At 43.9% G+C, this 11988-nt stretch overlaps 1 non-coding gene across 1 annotated transcript; it reads left to right on the top strand.

Annotated features, from left to right (window-relative positions):
- The first annotated feature begins 2967 nt into the window (after positions 1 to 2967).
- TRNAR-ACG lies at positions 2968 to 3040 on the top strand. Its single transcript has one exon. It is a non-coding gene; the product is annotated as a tRNA-Arg (tRNA).
- The last annotated feature ends 8948 nt before the right edge of the window (positions 3041 to 11988 follow it).

The raw sequence follows: 11988 nt of genomic DNA on the forward strand, positions 1-11988 counted from the left end.
CTTCACTGATTTGGAGAGTAGGTGGTCCTGAGGGTTTTTTCAAAGAATGAAAAGTTTGGGGAGAGGGGGAGGGAGGCTGCAGGGTCTGGCACTCTTTTCTCTAGCCTGCAAGGGCCTCTCTAACTTCAGTAAATTGAGACTGCACCCTCGAGGTATTGTAAGTTCCTGTCCCGAGAAGCAGTGTGGCCTAGTGAATAGAGCATAAGCCTGGGTTCTAATCTTGGCTCCACTACTTACCTGTCTGCTGTGTGACCTTGGGCAGGTCACCTCACCTTTCCATGCCTTAGTTACCTCATCTGTAAAATGGGGATTAAGACTGAGTCCGATGTGGGACAGGGACTGTGTCCAACCCAATTACCTTATATAAAGTGCCGTGAGTGCGTTGTGGATCTATAATTGCTTTGGTGAAGTAGAGAAGCAGCATAGCTCAGTGGAAAGGAGCATGGGCTTTGGAGTCAGAGGTCATGGGTTCAAATCCTGGCTCTGCCAATTGTCAGCTGTGTGACTTTGGGCAAGTCACTTCACTTCTCTGAGCCTCAGTTACCTCATCTGTAAAATGGGGATTGAGGCTGTGAGCCCCATGAGGGACAACCTGATCACCTTGTATCCTCTCCAGCGCTTAGAACAGTACTTGGCACAAAGTAAGCGCTTAATAAATGCTATTATTATTATTATTATTAGAGAAGGGGGACCACCAAGTCAGCTGCTATGGGTGCGGGCTCACGCGCACAAACACCCACGAACCCTCAGCCCCACATTCCAACCATAGCCTTCCTGTACTAGTGTCCCAGATGAGAGGCAGGCTGATCCCCAGCCTGGTGAGTGGGAAAGACAGGTGGAAAATATCATTCGGGCCCAAGCAGAGGGTGCCTTCCAGCAGATAGCTGGCATGAATCCAGGCAGGAAGTGGAGGGAAGAAGGTAAGGGAAAACAAGCCCACATTTCTGCTGTTCCTGCTTTTTCAGCCAATGAGATGCAGCTTCTTGCCTGGCCCAAGGACCTAGTAAGGGCCCTCCTTATTAGGCCATAGGGTGATTGGAGCAGCCCTGGCTGCTGCCACAGTTTTGTTGGCTTGCCTCACTAACTCCCAGGACACTTACTTGGATTCTAATCCTGGCTCTGACATTATCTGCTGTGCAACCTTGGGAAAGTCACAACTTCTCTGGGCCTCAATTTTCTCATCTGTAAAAATGGGGGTAAGATAATTGTTCTCCCTCCTTTTATACTGTAAGCCCTTGTGGGACAGGGACTATATCCAATCCAATCTGTTTATCAAGTATCTGCCCCACACACAGGCATAGCACAGTGTAAGCACTTAAATACTACCTTGTTCTTTTTAACCCTAACCCCTCCCATGGAACACCTGATCTTATTGAATATGTCTTGGTCCCACCCCCATTTCTGGTAAGAGCTGATTTTTCTTTTACTCCTGGTGCTGAGCACTGCACTGTATGAAGTGCTGGCATAAATACAGAATAATTAGATCAGATGTAGTGGAGAATTATAGCATCTTTAAACAAATATTGGATGGCATTCTATAACAGGCAGGGAAAATATATCAAATGCTGTAATAATTAGAGGTGTCAGTCTCATTAGGACTGATGCTTAGAGAACTGGTCCCCAAAGTTATGAAAATATATCTTGGCTTCAACTACATCTCTAGGCAGATAATTTTCAAATCTACATCCCCAGCCCCAATCTTTCTCCTTCTCTGCAGTCTTATATTTCCTTCTGCCTTCAGGACATCTCTACTTGAATATCCTGACAATACCTCAAACATAACATGTCCAAAATAAGAACTCATCTTCTTAACCAAACATTCTCCACCCCTTGACTTTCTCATCACTATAGATGGTACCACCATCCTCCCTGTCTCACAAGCCTGTTATCTTGCATTATCCTTGAGTCATCTCTCTCATTCAATTCATATCTTCAATGTCACCAGATACTGTCACAACATCACAAAAATCCACCCTTTCCTCTCCAAAGTGCTATCACATTAAATCCAACCACTTATCCTACCCACCTTGATTACTGCATCAGTCTCTTTGCTGACCTCCCAGCCTCCTGTCTCTACCTATTCTAGTCCACACTTGACTTTGCTGCCTGAATCATTGTTCTACAGAAACGTTCAGGACATGTTTCCTCACTTCTCAAGAAACTCCAATGTCTTGCCCATCCACCTCCGCAAACAAAAACTCCTCACCATTGGCTTTAAAGCACTCCATCCACCTTGCCCTTTCTTACCTCACTTAGCTATTCTCCTACTATAACCCAGCCTACACATTTTGCTCCTCTTATGTTCACCACCTCACTGTACCCCGATATCGTCTGTCTAGCCGCCAACCTCTTGCCCAACTCCCTCTCTCCTTAAATCCAACAGACAGTTGCTCTTTTCCCCTTCAGGAACCTCTTGGGGGCACTTCTTCTCTGGAAGAGCTTCCCTGACAAGCCCCTCTTTCCTCTTCTCCCTCTCCCTTTTGTGTCACCCTGACTTGCTCCCTTCATTTATTCCCCCCCCCCCCAACCAGCCCCACAATACTTATGTGTATGTCTGAAATTTATTTATATTAATGCCTGTCTCCCCTCTGGAGAGCAAACTCATTGTGGGCATGAAATGCCTGTTTATTGTTATAGTCTGCTCCCTCAAGCTCTTAGTACAGTGCTCAATAAATATGATAGAATGAATGATGAACTTTAGTACTAAAGGTAATATCTTACTTCCTGCTTCGGAAAGTGTGGGGAGAATGAATTCAAGCCTTTTGCAGAATTTCTCCAGTATCGATGAATCTCAGACAATTAGAGGAAGGCTTTTGCTGAAAGTGCATAAGAAGCCAGAACCTGAGATAAATTATATGTTATTCAATACCTACAGCAGCTCAGTCTCCATAGAATGTGTTTTATTAACATATATTCACAAAAGGACAGTTAAAATGCTAAAGGCCTTATCTATTCATTTGGCAAGAGGGGCCAGTGGCGCAGTGGATAACACCTCTGACTACGGATCAGAAGATTGTAGGTTCGAATCCTGCCTGGCTCGCTACTGTGCTTTTTATGAGAAGCAGCATGGCTCAGTAGGAAAGAGCCCGGGCTTTGGAGTCAGAGGCCATGGGTTCAAATTCTGACTCCGCCAATTGTCAGCTGTGTGACTCTGGGCAAGTCACTTCACTTCTCTGGGCCTCAGTTACCTCATCTGTAAAATGGGGATTGAGACTGTGAGCCCCATGAGGGACAACTTGATAATCTTGTAACCTCCCCAGCGCTTAGAACAGTGCTTTGCACATAGTAAGCACTTAATAAATGCCATTAAAAAAGTGTTCTGCTTGCTTTGCAGTTATCCCTGTTTATTTAGCAAAAGTGAAAGTTACCCTTTTGCTCTCCCTTAGCTGATAAAGTTTGGCAAAATGCAGGCTCAGAGAAATATTCATATGGGTCTTGACTAAATAGCCTCAGTCAATGCTAATCATTCCTCAGGCTATTTCTAGAAATGCTAAGATCAAAAAAGTGTGTTTATTAACAATAATAGCATTTGTTAAGCACTTACTATGTGCGAAGCACTGTTCTAAGCCCTGGGGGGGGGGGGGGGGGGGAATACAAGGTGATCAGGTTGTCCCATGTGGGGCTCACAGTCTTAATCCCCATTTTACAGATGAGGTAACAGGCACAGAGAAGTTAAGTGACTTGCCCAGTCACACAGCTGACAAGTGGCAATGTCGGAATTAGAACCCACATCCTCTGACTCCCAAGCCCGTGCTCTTTCTATATGGATAAAGGTTAGCTATTTCTCCTTCAATGGGGGCTAAAGCTAAAGTAATCTCTTCAGAGTAATAATAATAATTATTATTATGGTATTTGTTATGTTCTTATGTGCCAGGCACTCTACCTGGTGTTGGGGTGGATACAAGAAAATCGGGCTGGACACATTCCCTGTCCCAGGTGGGGCTCACAATCTCAATCCTAATTTTACTGATGAAGTAAACTGAGGCCCAAAGAAGTGAAGTGACTTGCCCAGGGTCACAGAGCAGACAAGCTGCAGAGCCAGGATAGCAATGCATGATCTTCTGACCACCAGGCCCGTGCTGTATCCACTACACCATGCTGCTTCTCCTCAGAATCCAGGAGGAGAGTGGAGTGCATTAACTGCCAAAATTCAATGGTGAAGACCAAACTGGAAGATTTCAGGGGTAGATTGCCTGTCTCAGCTGAGCTGAGGCATGATTCCCCCCCCCCCCCCCACCCCCACCCCGCCTCCCGGCCTCTCTCTCTGGTCATTCTACCACTTATAGATGGACACACCAAAGCAGTGACTTGCATTCTTGTCTGCCATGTTCATATCCCTTCCTTAGCATAGGTACTCCAGCCTTTGCAACCATTGTCATGACAAATCTTAGATGTTAGATGATGGGATCTCTGCTCATTGCAGCAAGTGGGGTCTTCAGTGGGTAACGTAGGGGTTGGGTGGTGCTTAAAGATAGAAGGGACAGAAAGAGGAGAAGGAAGGGAGAGAGAGAAAAAGAGAGAGAGGTAGCTGGAGAGGGCACAGGGAAAAATGGGTGAGGAAGAGAAAGAAGGGAAAAGAGAAGGAGACAGGAAGAGGAAGGGTTGAATGGGGAGAAGAAAAAAGGAGGAAAGAAGGAAGTAGGGGTGATTCCCTTATAATAACAGAAATGTGGCAAGCACTGTTCTAAGTACTGGGGTGGATACAAGGAAATTGGGAGGATACAGTCCCTGTTCCACATGAGGCTCACAAACTTAATGCCCATTTTACAGATGAGGGAATTGAGGCACAGAGAAGTGAAGTGACTTGCCCAAAGTCACACAGCAGACAACTGGTGGAGCTGGGATTAGAACCCAATTCCTTCTGACTCCCAGGCCTGTGCTCCATCCACTAGGACATGCTGCCACCATTGTCCTTCACCACTATGAACATACCACCCATTTGGAAGTAGTAATAAGGAGACCGGGAAAATAACAAGAAAGAGAAAAACTGGAAGATTCCTTCTCCTCTTTCTCTTCTGTGGTGATTAGGATGGAAAAGAAGAGGAGGAAAAGGAGGTCTGCAGGACCCAAAGAGTATCGACTCCCTACAACAGGAGAGAAGATGCTTCCCTGTTTCAGAATGGACTTTCCCATTTTGTGGATCCTCCTACAACTGAATAGAGGGCATCAGCTGAGAGCTGGTGGTTTGGGAATCCTTGGCAGTTAGTTGTGATAAATGTAGCTTAGTGACCATTCCTGCCAAGGCTTCTGGTCACACTGGGTTCCTGAACTCCAGTTTCCCCTGACCAACTCTTGCCTACTTAAAACCTTGCTGCTGGGAAGCAAAGGAGACAGTGAAAAGAAAAGTGTGTGGGGAGGCCTGAGAATTTTTTCTTTACTCCTTATCCCCCAGCCCCTCTTCCCCAGTGGCCTTCCCCTTTTTAGTTCTGGCTCCCAATCACAGAGGGAGCCAAACACCATGTTCTTGTATACTAGAATGCTTCTCTTCTTCCTCCTTTTCATATCTTGGCAGTTTTCAAAATGTGAAGTCTTCCATTTTTAAACACCAGAATACTCTATTGTTTGTCTTGTCAGTCCCCCAAGATTTCTGAACATTTCCATTATCCGTATCTGGTTTGTTCCTTCTCTAATACTGCAAATTTGCTTTCAATATTACTTCCAGAAGGTAAAAAGGCATTGAACACTTAAGCCTCCCTGACGGATACTGAAGCTATCAGCATCTTCAAATACAAAGGTTAAGAATATATATACATACATATACACAAACACACACACACACGATTCTAGAGCTCAAATAGGGAAACAGTGGCTCCAGATGTTAAAATTGCCCTTACTAAAGATCTTTTTGAATCAAATATTCCTTTCTAGTGATGAATGTTCCTTTTCTCCCTAGTTTTTTTTTTTTAATATTACAGGAAGCAAATTGTCTAAACAGCCAGGAGCAGTTTGGATCTTTCAGAGAAGCCAAGCACCCTTGAATACATACTCTGATCTCATATCACAAAACCTCTTTCTGCTTTCTGTGACCAACACTAGAAATCAACCACAGGCTAATTCAATCTTGGGACAGGCTTGGCATACAAGCAATAATTTTTCAAATGAATATGTGTAGGCAAAGAGACAGGTCTCGAATGCCAGGGAAGGGTTCCAAAACATGTTGAACTTATGCTGCTCTGAGACCGCAGGCTTGGGTGTCAGAGGACCTGGGTTCTAACACTGGTTCCGCCACATGCCTGCTGTTTGACCATGGGTAAGTCATTTAAATTTGTGTGTCTCAGTTACTGCATCTGTAAAATGGGGATTCAATACCTGTTCTCCCTCCTATTTAGAATATGAGCCCTTTGTGGACCAGGGACTGTATGTGAGCTGATTATCTTGTATCTTCCCTAGTGCTTAGAACAATGTTTGACACGTTATTTTTATCCTTATTATTATTATTGTTCCTCCTCAAGAAACACAGTGATTTACCAGGGCTGCCTTTCCACTGGGCAAAACGGCAATTAGAGTCAGCCCAGTCTTTCAGGGAGCTGACAGGTGATCAAGGTGGGGTTCTACCATGGCCATTCCAACAACAACAGTGTCTTCATCTTCCCCCGCTGAGGCTACTTCTCTGGGCTAAAGATCACGCTGGGTGTGACAAAGAGGAAGTTATGTGCCCACATTCCAAGTGGTAGGAAAGGCAAATTTTAGCATGGAGGGGGACTGGGCACAGTCTTCATCTGGTCTGTGAGTCAGTGTGGACCCCTACTAAATTAGCAGGAACAGAAGAACTTTGACTGTGAATCCCAGGTGGGACAGGTACTGGGTCCCACTTGATTACTTTGTATCTACCCCAGTTCTTAGCACAGTACTTGCTACATAGTAAGCATTTATCAAATACCATTATTATCATCATCATCATCCCTCTAGACTGTGAGCTCACTATGGGCAGGGAACATGCCTGCTAATTCTGTTGTACTGTACTCTCCTAAGTGCTTAGTACAGTGCTCTGTGCATAGTAGGCATTCAATAAGTATGATTGATATTATTGTTATTATTATCATTATTAATAAACTCAGTAGAATCTAGGAGTTCTATGGGAAGATAGAGACTGAAGTGCTTCAGAAGTCAATACAGTAGCCATTTTTAGTGTAACCCTGCCGTGGTCTTGTGAAACAAAAATTAGAGGTTCCTCTGTATTACAGACAGACAAGCTATTCAGTGTATATCATTGTTCTAGTCAGTTTGGTTTTGTGGCCATGGCACTGGAACACTGGGATGAGACAGATTGCTGGGTTCTTAGGCTTGAGGCCTTGAAGGTCTTCTGATTGGAGGAAAGGTATAAGCAGCAGCATGACCTAGCAGAAAAAGCACGGGCTTGGGAGTCAGAGGTCATGGATTCTAATCCTGACCCCGCCACTTGTCAGCTTTGTGACTTTGGGCAAGTCACTTAACTTCTCTGTGCCTCAGTGATCTCATCTGTAAAATGGGGATCAGGACTGTTAGCCCCACATGGGGCAACCTGATTACCTTGTATCTACCCCAGTGCTTAGAATGGTGCTTGGCACATAGTAAGTGCTTAACAAGTACTATCATTATTATTATTATTATTATTATTATTATTATTATTATTATTATTATTACCACCTTGTGCTATCCATTGGCAGGCAGATGGCATCCTACTCTCATTTTTGGAGGTCACGGGGGTGGGCCCTTTCAATGGACTGTCTCAGGTTGGTTTTAGGGAACTGATCTGATTTCCAAGCTTACCTTGGAACAAACACAAACTTCTCAGAGATGCCAGAAACCACCCAAGCCTTTTTTGGAATACTGGACTATGGGAAGGGCCAGACCAAATCACCCAGGGTAGCTCAGATGGACGATGCTCCAAATGGGAGATGACCTGCAAGCCTGACCACAGCCAGGACCTGTACCCGTGAAGGCTGGCATGGAGGGGATTTGAGGAGGACTTAGTCAACACTGCCCCCTAGCCTGGATATTTATTTTCAGGATCTGCTTCTTGCCAGAGGCACTCTCTATGTCAGGGTGCTTTGTTCAAACTGGGGTTCCTCACAATAAGCAGTGCAAATTTAAACCTAGCCCCCAACAAAGTAGCAGGAGTGGTTTATCGTAGTGAGAGAACCAAGTGGGACATTACGCAAAGCCACCTGGGAAGAACGGGACAGGATGATACAGATCTATTTTCCAAAAGAAGGGTGTAAAGTTTTTCACCAGTACTATTCAAAGATGAAAACCTTAGGGTAGTGTTTAGTCAAGACCGTCATGAAGATGTCCTCAATCTCGGCATAGCCCAGTTTGAACCGGATTCGGGTAATTAAAGTGAGTGTTCAACCATTTCAGAAAGGTCTGAAATGAGGGCTCCCGAGATGGGTTTTAAAGGCGATTGTAGGACTTAAAGCAAGTTGACAATTAGCTGTAACTCTAAATCAGTGTCCTGTACGTTTTGGCTGTTGGAAAAAACATGTGAACTGCAGGATTTCCAAAGTACTAACATTAGGAATTTTTAAAAAAGAATGTAAGTAAATTTGGGTTCATATAGGTAATCTTTGAAGTAGAGAATAAAATGTTGGCATCCTCCAGTGCCCTACTCTGCCATCATTTAATTATCTCTGCAGGTTACATCCTTACGCATCTCCCACTCCCCATCCCCACTGCCTTACCTCCTTCCCTTCCCCACAGCACCTGTATATATATTTGTATGTATTTATTACTCTATTTTATTTGTATATATTTATTATATTTATTTTATTTTGTTACTATGTTTTGTTGTCTGTCTCCCCCTTCTAGACTGTGAGCCCACTGTTGGATAGGGACCGCCTCTAGATGTTGCCGACTTGTACTTCCCAAGCGCTTAGTACAGTGTTCTGCACACAGTCAGCACTCAATAAATACGATTGAATGAGTGCAACGTTGTAGTATAGAGATAATAATGATAATGGCATTTGTTAAGTGCTTACTATGTGCAAAGCACTGTTCTAAGCACTGGGGAGGATACAAGGTGATCAGATTGTCCCACGTGGGGCTCACAGTCTTAATCCCCATTTTACAGTTGAGGTAACTGAGGCACAGAGAAGTTAAGTGACTTGCCCAAAGTTACACAGCTGACAAGTGGCAGAGGCAGGATTAGAACCCATGACCTCTGACTCCCAAGCTCATACTCTTTCCACTGAGCCACGCTGCCCCATGTGACATAATAGGATGGACATCGTAGCCTGTTACTGTTCATCCTCCAGAGCCCTGAAACTCAGGAACTAATCCCTAATTTAGAAGCAGTGTGGTCTAGTGGAAAGAGCATGGGTCTTGGAGTCAGGGGATCTGCCTAATTATTTTGCTTTGCTACTTACCTGTAGTGTCACTTTGGGCAAATCACATAACTTCTTTATGCCTCAGTTCTCTTATCTGTCAAATGGGGATTCAATACCTGTTTTCCCTCCTATTTAGACTGTAAGACCCATGTGGGACCTAATTATCTTGTATTTAACCTGGCACTTAGTACAAGTGCTTGACATCATCATCATCATGGTCATTATGGTATTTGTTAAGTGCTAACTTTGTGCCAAGCACTGTTCTAATTGCTGGGGTAGATAATAATAATAATGGCATTTGTTAAGTACTTACTATGTGCAAAGCACTGTTCTAAGTGCTGGGAGGGGATACAAGGTGATCAGATTGTCCCATGTGGGGCTCACAGTCTTAATCCCCATTTTACAGATGAGGTAACTGAGGTACAGAGAAGTTAAGTGACTTGCCCAAAGTCACACAGCTGACACATAGCAGAGTCAGGATTAGAACCCATGACCTCTGGCTCCCAAGCCCATGCTCTTTCCACTGAGCTACACTGCTTCTCTTATGGTCACAGTCCCTGTCCTACATGGGGCTCATAGTCTTAATCCCCATTTTACAGACAAGGTAACTGAGGCACAGAGAAGTGAAGTGACTTCCCAAGGTCACAAACAGACAGGTGCTAGAGCCAGGATTAGAATCCTTGACTTTCTGACTCCCAGGCCCATGCTCTATCCACTAGGGCATGCTGCTTGGCACATAGTAAGCACTTAAATACCACATTTTTTTTTTTTGAGAAGACTCGAAATTCATGAGGAATTGGGACTGGAGACAGTCACTTGTTTTCATTATTTTTGTTGGGGAAAAGGTTCCTCCTGGAAGATACCAGTCTGGTAGAAGGATATTACACAACCTTAATGCTACAAAAATGGAAGTTAAAAAAACATTAAAAATTCCAATGAAGAGGGCATTGTCTCAGTTGAGGAAACCCCCAAAACTTCAGTGAGGCACAACCCTGAAGTTACTTATCCTCATGTTTATGTGGTTCTTAACGAGGGGTTTGAGCTCTCTTATTTTAGAAAACACTAGTGGCTATACTGTTTCCTCATTTCCCTAATAAATGTTTGCTGCAGACTGTGTGGCAGTCAGGGTCAGTTCCCATGACCTCAGCCAGAAGTCAAGCCATTTAACTTCTCTGTGCCTCAGGTACCTCATCTGTAAAATGGAGATTGATTGTAAGCCCCATGTGAGACATGGACTGCTTCCAACCCAAGTAGCTTGTATCTATCTCAGAGCTTAGTACAATGGCTGGCAAAGGGTAGGTGCTTAAAAATTACCATTGAAAAACCTCTGTGGTTCAACTAGCAGACAGCTGCTCCCCTGACAGCAGTAGGTTAGGCAGGTAGGGAGGGCCACAAATCATTCTTGACTGGAGGCAATAAAAATGTGGATTATATAGCAAACTATACAAGGTCTAACCATTTGACCAGAATCCTGCAAGTCAATAAAAGGATGTCCCAGAAACCAAAACTAGTACAAAATTTGCTTCAGTTTTCTGTGAATATCTCCAAGTTCAGAAAGCTAAGCAGTAGTAAGGCTACCTACCTTCTTCAATAGCATACTTCTTTTGTCATGGAGGAAATGACTGATGATTCATCAGGGCTCCAAATGTGACTTCAGCACTTTGGAGTCACTACTCACAACATGCTGAAGCACTTATTCTTTCTATCTTACATACCCAATTCTTAGTACCCATGTACATTCCCACTTTTTCTTTTTTCTCCTATCAAAGAATGTGAGCTCTTTGAGGGCAGTGATCATGCCTATTAACTCCTTTTTATCCTTTCAAGGCTGATTACAACAGCAGTCTATCATATTTATTGAGTGCTTACTGTGTGCAGAATACTAAGTACTATAAGTGCTAAGTGCTTGGGAGAGTACAATATAACAGAGTTAGCAGGCACATTCCCTGCCCACAGTGAATTTACAGTCTAGAAGGGGAGGCAGATATTAATATAAATAAATTACAGATATGCACAAAAGTGCCGTGGGGTTGAGGGAGAAGTGAATAAAAGGAACAAATCCAAGTGTGACACAAAAGGGAATAGGAGAAGAGGAAATGAGAGCTTAGTCAGGGAAGCCCTCTTGGAGTAAATGTGCATAAAATAAGGATTTGTAGGTGGAGAAAATAATCCTCTGTTGGATATGAAGAGGGAGAGTGTTCCAGGCCAGAGGCAGGATGTGGGCAAGAGATCACTAGTGAGATAGATGAGATCGAGGTAGAGAGAAGGTTGGCATTAGAGGTGCAAAATATGCGGGCTGGGTTGTAGTAGGAGAGCAGTGAGGTAGTGTGGCTCAGCAGAAAGGGCACAGGCTTTGAAGTCAGAGGTCATGGGTTTGAATCCTGATTCTGCCAATTGTCAGCTGTGTGACTTTGGGCAAGTCACTTAACTTCTCTGTGCCTCAGTTCCCTCATCTGTAAAATGGGGATTAAGACAGTGAGCCCCCATGTGGGACAACCCAATTACCTTGTATCTACCCCAGTGCTGAGAACAGTGCTTGGCACATAGTAAGTTCATTCAATCATATTTGAGTGCTTGCTTTGTGTGGAGCACTGTACTAAGCACTTGGGAGAGTATAATAAGTGCTTAACAAGTTCCATAATTATTATTATGTAGATTAGGGGATCATCCTCATAGTGGTAGT

The sequence above is a fragment of the Tachyglossus aculeatus genome, chromosome 4 (genome assembly GCF_015852505.1).
Source record: "Tachyglossus aculeatus isolate mTacAcu1 chromosome 4, mTacAcu1.pri, whole genome shotgun sequence".
In the NCBI taxonomy this organism is placed as follows: domain Eukaryota; kingdom Metazoa; phylum Chordata; class Mammalia; order Monotremata; family Tachyglossidae; genus Tachyglossus; species Tachyglossus aculeatus.